The sequence below is a fragment of the Hemitrygon akajei genome, chromosome 4 (assembly GCF_048418815.1).
Source record: "Hemitrygon akajei chromosome 4, sHemAka1.3, whole genome shotgun sequence".
Classification (NCBI taxonomy): domain Eukaryota; kingdom Metazoa; phylum Chordata; class Chondrichthyes; order Myliobatiformes; family Dasyatidae; genus Hemitrygon; species Hemitrygon akajei.
The window spans coordinates 48,966,680-48,979,612 of NC_133127.1; positions in this window are offsets into that span (position 1 = coordinate 48,966,680).

A 12,933-nucleotide genomic window follows, 5' to 3' on the forward strand; every position below is an offset into this window, starting at 1 on the left:
CTCTTTATATTGGCTCAGAGTGTTGCATTTTAATATTGAACAGTATGTAAGAGTTGAGAATGAAATTGATAAAGAAAATTTTAAAAAGTAGATGGTGGAAGGGTCCTTGTTGATATTAATTCCCACCAAATGTGTAACAGAGCACTTTCTGATCTATTGTAGGTGTCTTGAGCCTTGTGGCTTTCCATAGAGTGTTGAGCTTCTGGGGTTCTTGAGCACCTGTATTTACTAATTGTTAAGCCCTTGTGTTTTTAGTTTAGTCTTGTCAAGTTAATTGTTGCTGGCACATGTTTCCCAGATACTCTGATTATTTACAGAGGTCTCTTATTTGGTGTGGTGTGGTGATTGTGTTGCAGAGGATAAATTACCTCATGGTGTCACTCTCTTGCTCCTCTGAGGCTCTGATTCTGACGTTTAACCTCTTGTTTCCATCTCTTCCTGGGGATCCTGCTGTTCCTCCGCACCTGGGTCCAGTATTTCGTGAGCGCATCATGACAGCAGGAATGCATACGGAGGCAAATAGCAATTGTGCCGGAAGCTCATCAGCTTGGTGAAAAACACACACTGGTCCTTCTGAAACATGGTGTTACAGTTCAATGAGACGAATATAAAGGAATATCCATAGATATCTGGTAGATGTCATGTCTGTCATGTTGGAATCAACTCCAGCACATTTCTGGCTTCCAGCATTCTGTGTCATATTCAATAATCCTCACAGACACCATTCCAGGAAGTAACAAACAGTGATATCATTAAAGCTTTAAACATTTTTCATGGAGCAAGATAACGTTTTGAAGGTGCACATGGGATAAATTAGAAAAGGAAATACAATATTGATGATTTAAAAGATTGTTTTATGAAAAATAAGACCAAAAGCTTTGTGGATGTTGGAAGCCTGAAATCTCGTAAACACTCAGCAGATCAGGCAGAATCTGTGGAAAGAGTACCAATTTCATATCTGTGACTTTCTGTCAGAAAACTTCATTTGTAAAAACAGAACATTGACTGTTTCTCTTTCCACAGATGCTACTTGATCAGCATCTTGTCTACGATACTGAGTCAGAATAAATGTGTTGCCTGGTCCATTGAAATATTTCTATCTAACAATCTGTTGTAGCATGGATGTCTTAAAATGCATCCATGAATCACTTGTTTAATATATTCTATCAACACCCTACTGGATACAGGCTTGGAAACTTTCTTTATACTCAAGAAGCAGTGTAGCTCAGGTTCACTGGCTTGACTCTTGGGGTAGGGAATTGTCCTATAAAGAATAATTGAATGCATACCGTGACCCTCTGGAATTTGAAAGAGCTTGGAGGTGATCACAATGACACGTGAAGGTTGGCTGGGATTAAAAGTCTGGTTGCTGTGAAGATGATGTTTGCTAGGTGACTTTTGGGTAAAAACAAAGGGTAATCTCTCTTTGCTTGGTTTGCAAAGAGAGGGATCCTGTTTACATCAACAGAGCTGAGGTCAAGAGGTTTGTGGACTTCAAGTTCCCAGAAGTGAATATCCTGGTCCATCCTCATTGGTTCCACAGACAAGAAAGCTTGCTGGCACCTGCATTTGCTCAAAAGAAATTTGGCATGTCCATATCAACCATTACTCATTTTCATCGATGCACAATAGAAAGCATCCCATCTGGATACACCATGGCTTGTACAGCAAATCACAGAAAGCAGCCACCCTCTATAGATTTACCTCTTCCATCAGCCAGAATATACAAAAGCCTGAAAGCATATACCACCAGATTCAAGGATATCTTCCGTTCCACTGTTAAAGAGTATGGAATGGTCCCCTTGTATGATAAGATTTACTCTTGACCTCACAATCCACTTGGTTATGACTGTGCACTGTAATGTCTGGCTGCTCTGCACTTTTGCTGTAACTGTAACACTTTATCACAAGAAGTCCAGGTACTACTTCTGGAAAGCCACCTCACGCCAAGTGGCAATCCCAGACTAAACTTGAATCACAAAAGGATGCTCGACAACTGTTGCAGAGCTTGAATGCCTTCACCAAAACCAAACAACATAAATGACAATGAGGTTTTGCTCCCAGATGAGCTCAATGCATGTTATGCTCGCGTTGACCAAGAGGATACGAAGGCACTGTATCTCCTCCACAATCACATTCAATACAGGTGTACTAAGTGATTTACTCACCTTATACTTATGACCGTGTGGCTAAATACATCTCTTATATAGGTTTGCTGATGACACCACTTTTGATGGCTGAATCAAAGTGATGAATCCTGATACAGGAGGGAGATTGAAAATACGTCTGAATGGTGCCACATCAACAACCTCTTACTGATGAATGGTACCACAACAACAATTTCTTACTGAACAAAAGCAAAACAAAAGAGCTGATTATTGACTACAAGAGAAGTCCATAAGCTAGTCCTCATCAGAGAATCAGAGGTGGAGAGGATGAGTAGATTTAAATCCCTTAGCATTATGATATCTGAGGATTTGTCCTGAGACCAGTTCGTAAGTGCCACTATAAAAAAGACACAGCAGAGGCTCTGCTTTCTTAGAAGTTTGCATAAATTTGGCACGTCACCAAAAACTTTCAAAATCTTCTGCAGATGCACAGTGAAGGGTATCCTAACCGGTTACACCATAGCCTGGTGTGCAACCACTAATGTCCAGGAGAGGAGAAGTCTACAGAAAGAGGTAGATGCAGCCTAGTGCATTACAGGCAGTGCTCTCCCCACCATTGTATACATTTACATGGACAACTACACAAGAAAGCAGCATCCATTATTAAGGACGCCCACCATCCAATCCATAGTCTCTTCTAATGGGTCCCATGCCACCAAGTTTAGGAACAGTTATTACCCTACAACCATCTGGATCCTGAACTGGTGTGGATAAGTTTACTCACTACAACTATGAACTGATTCTACAACCTCCAGACTTACTTTCAGGACTCTTTACAACTCACATTCTCAGTATTACTTTTTTTATTTGCACATTTTGTATATTGATTATTTGTTAGCCTCGGTTTATGTATAGCTTTCTATAAATTATATCATATTTCTTTTTTCCCTGTAAATACCTGCAAGAAAATGAACCTTAAGGTATTATATGGTAACATATATGTTCTTTAATAATAACTTATATTTAGACTTAAGTTGATTTTATTCTGCATTCTCTTATTGTTTTTGATTATACTTTCCCAATACACTGTTGTAATGAAATGATCTGTGGATCAAATGCAAAGCTATGCTTTTCACAATTCATCAGAAGATGTGACAATAATTTACTCTCCCTGACAGATCCTTCATTCACATTTGAAATCTCATTCCCAATGCACCCTCTCCTTTGCAATACTGAGGGCACAAGGTTCACCTCTTTGTGGATTGTGTATTTGCAAAGGCGATCTGGAAAAAGATGCAAAAGGTTGACTGAACTTGACCTTTTCTCCTCGGAGCGATGGAGGATGAGAGGTGTATAAGATGATGAGAGGCATTGATCGGGTGGATAGTCAGATGCTTTTTCCCAGGGCTGAAATGGCTACCACAAGAGGGCACAGGTTTAAGGTGCTTGAGAGTAGGTATAGAGGAGATGTCAGGGGTAAGTTTTTTATGCAGAGAGTGGTGAGTGCATGGAATGGACTGCTGGCAATGGTGGTGAAGGTGGATACGACAGGTCTTTTAAGAGACTTTTGGATAGGTACATGGAGCTTAGAAAAATAGAGGGTTGTGGGTAACCCTAGTAATTTCTAAGGTAGGGACATGTTTGGCACAACTCTGTGGGCCAGAGGACCTGTATTGTGCTGTAGGTTTTCTAGGTGTCTATGTTTCTAGTCCTTGTCAGGGTTTATCATGAGCAACTGTGTAATAAAGGATTCCCTGATCTATGCGTTGTTCCCAAGAATGTAAACCAAAACAGACAACAAGTGCAACGGGAAGATCATTGAATTGGTGAAGGACTCACTTTGGTCTGTCTGAAACTTGTTAGTTAACTACTATAATGAAAGTACCATAAAAGAATGCTATTAACTAGCACACTACAGGCATTGCATGTTAAATGGTAGACTGAACTTGATGCAACTAATGCAAAGGCTCTGTGTGGAAGCACTGCAGTCTAAGGTCCTATTGCCATCTATAAATTTGCTGGTAGAATCTCAGGTGGTGACGAGAGGGCATACAGGAGTGAGATATGCCAACTAGCGGAGTGGTGTCACAGCAAAAACCTGGCACTCAACGTCAGTAAGACGAAAGAGTTGTTTGTGGACTTCAGGAAGGGTAAGATGAAGGAACACATACCAATCCTCATAGAGGAATCAGAAATGGAGAGAGTGAGCAGTTTCAAGTTTCTGGGTGTCAAGATCTCTGAGGATCTAACCTGGTCCCAACATATCGATGTAGTGATAAAGCAGGCAAGCCAGTGGCTATACTTCGTTAGGAGTTTGAAGAGATTTGGCATGTCAATAAGTACACTCAAAAACTTATATAGTTGTATTGTGGAGAGCATTCTGACAGGCTGCATCACTGTCTGGTATGGGGAGGGGAAGAGCTACTGCACAGGACTGAAAGAAGCTGCAGAAGGTTGTGAGTCTAGACAGCTGCATCTTGGGTACTAGCCTACAATGTACCCAGGACATTTTTGGGGAGCAGTGTCTCAGAAAGGTAGCGTCCATTATTAAGGACTTCCAGCACCCAGGGCATGCCCTTTTCTCACTGTTACCGTTAGGCAGGAGGTACAGAAGCCTTAAGGCACACACTCAGCGATTCAGGAACAGCTTCTTCCCCTCTGCCATCTAATTCCTAAATGGACGTTGAACCCTTGGACACTACCTCACTCTTTTTAATATACAGTATTTCTTCTTTTTGCACTTTTTGAAATCTATTCAACATATGTATACTATAATTGATTTACTTTTTTAATATTATTATTTAAATTTTATTGATTTATTTATTTTCTCTTCTATATTATGTATTGCATAATATTTCATGTCACATGCCAGTGATAATAAACCTGATTCTGACAAGTCATTGAGAGAGTAAGCCCTTTGTAGAAACCTCTCAAACACTTGGAGTTTATGTCATACCAGGAAGCCACAAGAATGATCATGGTGCCTTGTACGCAGAATGTGCTAACAATACAAATGCATAGAGCTGATAACACAATGACAATGTAAGCTGAAGGACACTATGAACATAAAGAAAGTTGTGCACTTCTTAAAAACTTCCTGTATGGATTGTTTTCAACAAAGTTCAAAATTAGATAGGAAATTAGCACTTAACAGAAATGCAAATTTCTTCTTCAGAAGGCCCCGAATATATGAAATTCTGTATGCCAAGGAGCTGTGAATATTAAATCATTATATTTAATTCAGAGATAGATAGGTAAGATTTTTTGGAGTAGAGATGTGTTAAATATTCTGCAAAATGTGTAAGAAAATGAATTGACATTAACGTTCAGATCAGACTAATCATCAAATGGCAGAGCAGACTTGAGCAGCCTTTTGTTTTACTCTTGTGCATTTTCCAAATTCTTAGCTTTTTCACTGCTATACTGTTAGCTTCCTGAATAACTAGCTCTTTGAACTAATTGGAATTTTTCAGAGTGGTTGGCAATACATAGACTAATTCAGGAGGAATGCCAGGCATTGTCTAATAAAATACTCGTCTTAGTGTGTATTTCTGAATCACTGTATGAAAGCAAACAAAGATAAGTTCTTTTTATTATCTTGCAGTTTGAATTGGACCGATCTTGTGCATTTTGCTTCTGGAATATTGAACTCCTCAATAACTGTCACATTGTGATTCCCAGCAGTCTCCCTTACTTGCCTGAGCAGTTCTATTTATTTCTTCACCTTAAGCTGGTAACTGATAACAGTTCTCAATTGTTATCTTTATCATTGCAAACTTTGATGAATTTTACCGCTGCCACTTACTTTTCAATCTTTTTGATAGCTATTATATTGTTGTCCCAGCAGTGTCATTTTCCAGCTTTACTTTAGATTATAAATGCAAGTTATTTATCTGTATAAAGCACTCGGTGCCTTCCTAAATTCAACTCTTGTCAGCATTATCTAACAGATATATTTCTACAATGCCCCTAATGTCCATTGTAACTATGCAGACAGTATAACAGTTCAACCGGTACATTTGTCATTTTAGAATCAAAGCTTTCCCCTGGTTTGTGTCTCTATTAGGCTTTGCTCACTGTTATTAAAATGAGATGGAATCAACAATATTCAGTAGCTCTCCGTCTGGAAATATTGATAGAACCTATGAACACAATGTCTCTGATATGAGTTAGAGGTCCCTTTTTATCTAATTGGCACAGGAGTCACATCATTACTCCATTACCTGCAAGCATATAGTAGTTTAACATGGAAATTCTGGAGTTTCTTATTCTTTCTTTAGCAAGAGACTGGTCTGCTTTGCAGCTTTCTCACTGGAAATGAATAAGCTAAATTATTTATAGACCAGCCCTGCTGTAAAATGACAGGAAATTCATATGCTATGTCATACAAGGTCTGAGCAAGTTTTCAATGGGCAGCCACTCATGCAAGATCCCAACTTCCCCATTCACAAAGACTGAGGAAATTTGGAACTGGTTTATTATTGTCACACACACGGAGATACAGTGAAAAACTTTGTATTGCACACCAACCATACAAATAATTTCAATACATAGGCATATCAAGGTTGTACAAGTAATAAGCAATAACAGAATGAAGAATATAGTGTTACATTTGCAGAAAAAGTGCATTGCAGGTAGGTTATCCAGATGGTTATCGATCAAGATGTGTGACCCGTGGACCAATGCTACTTGGACACAAACTGGGGCTTGATCAACCTTGGCTGGGTTGCCTGAGCGAGGGTGTCTCACGTTGAAAGACCAGAAACACCCAATGACCCCAGGTTACATCACTGATGATGCGTCCTGGTGTATCCTAGGATGTATCTCAGCATCATAAGTTGCAAAGACCATGATGATGTAGAGTGTGAGGTCAAGAGTTCATTTTTAACATACAAGAGGTCCATTCAAAAATCCTATAACAGCTAGATAGAAACTGTCCTTGAGCCCAGTGGTGTGTGTGTTCAAGCCTTTGTATCTTCTGTCTGATAGAGGAGGGGAAAAGAGAGAACGTCTGGAGTTAGCGTGGTCTTTAGTTTTGCTGGCTGTGTTTCTGAGGCCCCAGGAAGTGCAGACCTCAAAATCAGCTCAGAAGTATGAAACACTGCAAACACTCTGCAGGTAAAGTAGCATTCTATGGAAAGAGAAGCACGGTTAGTGCCTTAGGTTCAAAACTCCATCAAAACAGACAAGGAGATATTATTAAGATAGCAGGAGGGTTGGACAGGACAAAGGGAATACAGTGTATGGTAACAGGGAGACTAGACAACAGACAACAGAAAGCTCAGTATTTCTCCTGCAAAACAATCACCAAATCTGCTTTTGATTTTGCCGAGTTGTTCTCTGAACATCAGTACAGTGTGAACAGCTGGCAAGTGCCACACAGCACTATAACAAACACACACTTTGAAAAGAAGCACAATTGATCTCTACCACTGTACTTACAGTAAAGCATTTCCATGCTATCCTTAAGAAAGAAATTCCCTTTGATCAATCTATCCCATCTATCGCCTTTTCTCAAAGTAAAATTAAACTTTAATCTCTTTTCCTAAGGAGGAGATGGGCCAAGCGTGGGGAAGTGGGACTATTTTGGATGGCCTTCTTGGTAGGCATGGACCATTTGGGTCAGGAGGCCAGTTTCCATGCTGAATGACTGACTCTATGACTCTTGAGGAAGGGTCTCTGATTAGAACTCTGTTTCTCTTTCTACAGATGCTGCCTGACCTGTTGACTATTTCCTGCCTTTTCTATTTTAATGTTGAATTTCCAGCATCAGAATTTTTAAAAAATTTCTCCTCAAAAGCATTTAATGTGATGCCAGCCATTTTGGGAAATGGCAGCCAATATTTGTGTGTTGGCACATGCAGATGGAAGGGACACATCCATTGTAGGAAACAAATAGCTCAAAAGGGACTCTACATCAGTGGCCTCTAACTTCACCTTCCCCTAAAGACAATGGACAGTCTACCACAGGATCTGCAGAGGCCATAGATGAAATATCATGAATCCCAGGTTGTGGATTACATCACAATACCAAGCCTATTAAGACCAGTTTCAGGAAACATCTGATCTCCCTTTATGGCATGTCAGGAGATCTTTGACTGGATTGTCAAATTGACCATCACAATATAAGCCTTTTTACATTTCATAGAGAATAGTATACCTAGCCATGATTTCTGTCTAACAAACTATCCCAAAAGCCTAATTTAAGTCTAATTTCTCATGAGTACTTCAAAATTTAAAAAAAGCACCCATTATAATCTAATCCTCAGCACTATAATATATGAGATGTTAATTAAAAATATCCGTTTTGCAAATTCTTTTGTGTTAGCGACTCAGTCAACTTGATGACATCACAGTTACTGGATGTCAGAAGTACAATTGATGTAATTCCAGACAGCTACTAATGTTGAGAAAAAGAGGAAGTTTGTATAACAGCGAAATCTAGATCCTGCTGTGTACTATATTCGGGATCAGCAGTGACTGCCAAAGCTATACCAATGACTGAAATTGTAATCATTAATTTGAGTACAGACCTTTTCAGCTGAGTTGTGTGACAGCAGCTTTGCCCAGTGTTGCTTGGCAGAATCTGGACAGATTCTGATTATGTAATTATGTTCTATTTAAAATAAAACAGAAATTTATAAACTTTAAAATAGAAAATTAATCAGCGGATGAAAGCAAGTGAGAAGAATATAACCCAAAAAGCCTAATTTCCATGAAACTAGCTTGCTTATTTTATGGATGCATTAAAAGCCTTTAATTAGCTATTCAACTATTTTGATTTTGCCTAAAGTGGCTGTAAGGTTATAATTATCGTAATACAACATTAACATGGTCATATCAACTCTCTCTCTGCAATAAGACAGAACAGTTTAAAATGAATGTGTTAATATGTTCAGCAACATGAAGAGAGAAAACTACAGGGAGTGGGTTCTGTACTCATCCAGATACATGAGAAATGGTCATTACTGCTATCTCTTTAATAAAATAAAATGAAGAAAAGCAAATTTTAAACTTTTGGACAGCATTAGTTCATAATTACTTAGAGTTGGAAAATGCAGCTGGCTATAGTTTAGAGTCCTAAAGAAGGGTCTTGGTCTGAAACGTCACTATTCATTTCCATAAATGGTGCCTGATCTGTTGAGTTCCTCCAGCATTTGTTGTTTTGGATTTTCTGCCTTTGCAGAATTTCTTATACTTTATACTTTATTGTCGCCAAACAATTGATACTAGAGGATACAATCATCACAGTGATATTTGATTCTGCGCTTTGCGCTCCCTGGAGTACAAATCAATAGTAAATATAATAAAAATTTAAATTATAAATCATAAAAAATGGAAAAGGGAAAGTAAGGTAGAGCAAAAAGAAACAGAGAGACAGGTCTGGATATTTGGAAAGTACGGCCCAGATCGGGGTCAGGATCCGTTCAGCAGTCTTATTACAGTTGGAAAGAAACTGTTCCCAAATCTGGCCGTACAAGTCTTCAATCTCTTAAACCTTCTCCCGGAGGGAAGAGGGACAAAAAGTGTGTTGGCTGGGTGGGTCGTGTCCTTGATTATCCTGGCAGCACTGCTCCGACAGCATGCAGTGTAAAGTGAGTCCAAGGATGGAAGATCGGCTTGTTGTGTTTATAGTTTAAATATGATGTTTTGTGGTCAGTCTTTGGTAATTGATTACAAAGAAGACAAAATCTGCAGATGCTGGAAATCACAATAATATGCACAAAATGGTGGAGGAAATCTGTAAGCCAGGCAGCATCTATGGAAAAGAGTGAACAGTCAACATTTTGGGCCAAGACCCATCATCAGGATTGGAGTAAAAGAGATTATGTCAGGGTAAGAAGTTGGGTGGAGGAGAAGTAGAAGTACAGGGTTGCAGGTGATAGGTGAAAATGGGAGAGGGTGAGGGGGTGAAGTAAAGAGCTGGGAAGTCAACTGGTGAAAGAGATAAAGGGCTGGAAAAGGGGAAATCTGATAGGAGAGGACTGAAGGCCATGAAGAAAGAGAAGGGGAGGAGCACCAGATGGAGGTAGTGGGCGTGTAAAGAGATAAGGTGAGAGAGGGAAATGGGAATGGGGAATGGCAATAGAAAGGGGGGGGGGGGTAATTATTAGAAATTCGAGAAGTCAATGTTCATGCCATCAGGTTGGAGGCTACCCAGATGGAATTTTGGGGGTTGCTCCTCCATCCTGAGTGTGGATTCATCATGGCAGTAGAGGAAGCCATGGGCTAACATGCTGGAATGGGAATGCAAAGTAGAATTGAAATGGGTGGCCACTGAGAGGTCCTGCTTTTTCTGGTGAATGGAGCGTAGACTGCTCGGCAAAGCAGTCTCCCAATCTATGTCGGATCTTACTGACATACAGGAGGCCACAATGGGAGCACTGGATACAGTAGATGATAGGAAGGACTACTTGAGGCCCTGAGTGGTAGTGAGGGAGGAGGTGTAGGGGCAGGTGTAGCACTTGTTCTGCTTGCAAGGATAAGTGCCAGGAGGGAGATCAGTGGGGAGGGAAGAATGGGCAAGGGAGTTGTGTAGGGAGCGATCCCTGTGGGAAGTGGGGGATAGGGAAAGATGTGCTTGATGGTGAGATCTTGTTGGAGATGGCTGAAGTTGTGGAGGAACTCCATAATGGATGTGATAATGGATGTTGTTTATTGTGGTGCTAGTCTTACATTGGCTTGATTTTTATTGTTGACTAGGGCTTATATGACATAAGTTCGTGCATTATATTGAAATTGCTGTTCATTGGACTAAATACACGTACAGTGTTCATAGCTCTTTCATCATTAGGCAAAGCCTGATATTGAGCCATAAGGAGATATCAGATCGGAGAACTAAACGTTTACTCAGTGAGTGAATGAAAATGCTTGAGGCCTGACAAGTGAAGAATGAAGGAAAAGGAAATCTATTCACAATGATGAGCCTCATTCAGAATAACTGCTGTGTTGGAACTCTAAACTTCACCTCCCTGAGAAATAGTGCTGAGTACAAACTCCATTAAAAGATATGATTATAATTCAAAATGATATCTTCTTGTATTTTACCTATGTGATCTTTTTAGTTTGGTGTCCCAAAGCTGATCTTGGCATTCAACTTGACCTTTTAAAATAGGATTCTTACAGCATGATTACTATCACTGAATTTATTACAATATTTCCCATTTGATCATTACTGCTGACGGTAATGGAATTTGCTGTATGAAGATAATGGTTATAAACCATTGCACTTGTCATGCCTGGGCCATATGTATGCACAGCATTCACGGTTCCTGCTGGTGTTGCCAAAGGAACAAATTGAAAAAGGGGGGAACGCTTATAGGTTTTGGGAAGACCGTACATCTCAGTTTCCCATGCCAATCTCAAGGGAACAACATAAAGAGGTCACTTTTACAGAGCTAAAATGGCCCTTCTGGTCCCATGGAGACACAAGAGGTTCCAGATGCAGAAAACTGGAGGAAGGCAGTAAAAGTTGAACGATCTCAATGGCCAGTGTAGATGAAGTCTCTCGATCCAAAACATTGTCCAATCCCTTCATAGATACTACCTGACCCATTTAGTGTCTCCAGCTATTTATGTGTTGCTCTTTTGGCCACATGTTGATTGCAAAGGACCCATACAGATGTCTTGTATTGCGTTTTTATATTGTGTGATCCTCTTGTATGAATGCTTATATGTTCCAAACTATTAGAGTCTCTGATTGAATTTTGCAGATCAGCCTTTACCATTATGCTCCATTGAAGCTACTGTATCACTGAAGTTGCAAGTAATATTCTCCTGCACCTACCTTTTTCAGCTGGGTTTTAACAAATCCAGCTACAGTTCAACTAGTCAGGGGTTATGGAAAAGCACAGCCCATAACTCTTTTTGAATTTTATTAAAACTGTGCAAATACCACCAATAAAAAGGATGAATGTGAAAGAAGGGACGGTTTGCACCGGAAGTGGAGGGGGACTAATATCCTAGTGGGAACGTTTGTTAATGCTGCACGGTGGGTTTTAAGCTAGAGTTGCAGGGGGATGGGAACCAGAGTGCCAGAACAGTTACAGGTGTTGGTAAGACCTCAGACAAAGTCAGGAACCAGAAGGTTGAGCATGATGAGACTAGTGTCCTGTGTTGAGTATACTTCAATGTCAGAAGTATCATAGGAAAGGTGGATGAGCTCAGCACAGGGAATGGTGACATTATAGCCATTAGTGGGACTTGGCTGCAGAAGGGGCAGGTCTGGCAGCTCAATATCCATTGCTTTATACGTGACAGAGCGGGATGGATTAAACAAGGAAGGGTGGCATATCTAGTCAGAGAAAATGCCACAGTAGTGCCCTGTCAGGACAGACTGGAAAACTCAACTAGTGAGACATTATGGGTGGAGCTGGAAATAGGAACGGTATGATCATGTACATAGGGCTATAGTACACACCATCCAACAGTCCTAGGAATTGAGAGGAACAAATTTGTAGAGAGATCACAGACTGTTGCAAGAAATGTAATGTTGTTTTAGCGGGTGATTTTAACTTTCCATATATTGACTGGATCTCCCATACCGTGAAAGCACTAGATGGGATAGAGTTTGTCAAGTGTGTTCAAGAAAGTTTCCTTCATCAGTACATAGAAGTCCCATGAGAAAACATGCAATAATGAATCTGCTATTAGGGAATTAGACAGTGTAGGTAACAGACGTTTGTGTAGGGAACACTTTGTATCCAGTGACTACAACGCTATTAGTTTCAAAGAAAATATACAAAAAGATAGGTCTAGTCTGCAGGTTGAGATTCTAAATTGGAGAAAAGCCAATTTTGATATTATCAGAAATAATCTGGCAAGC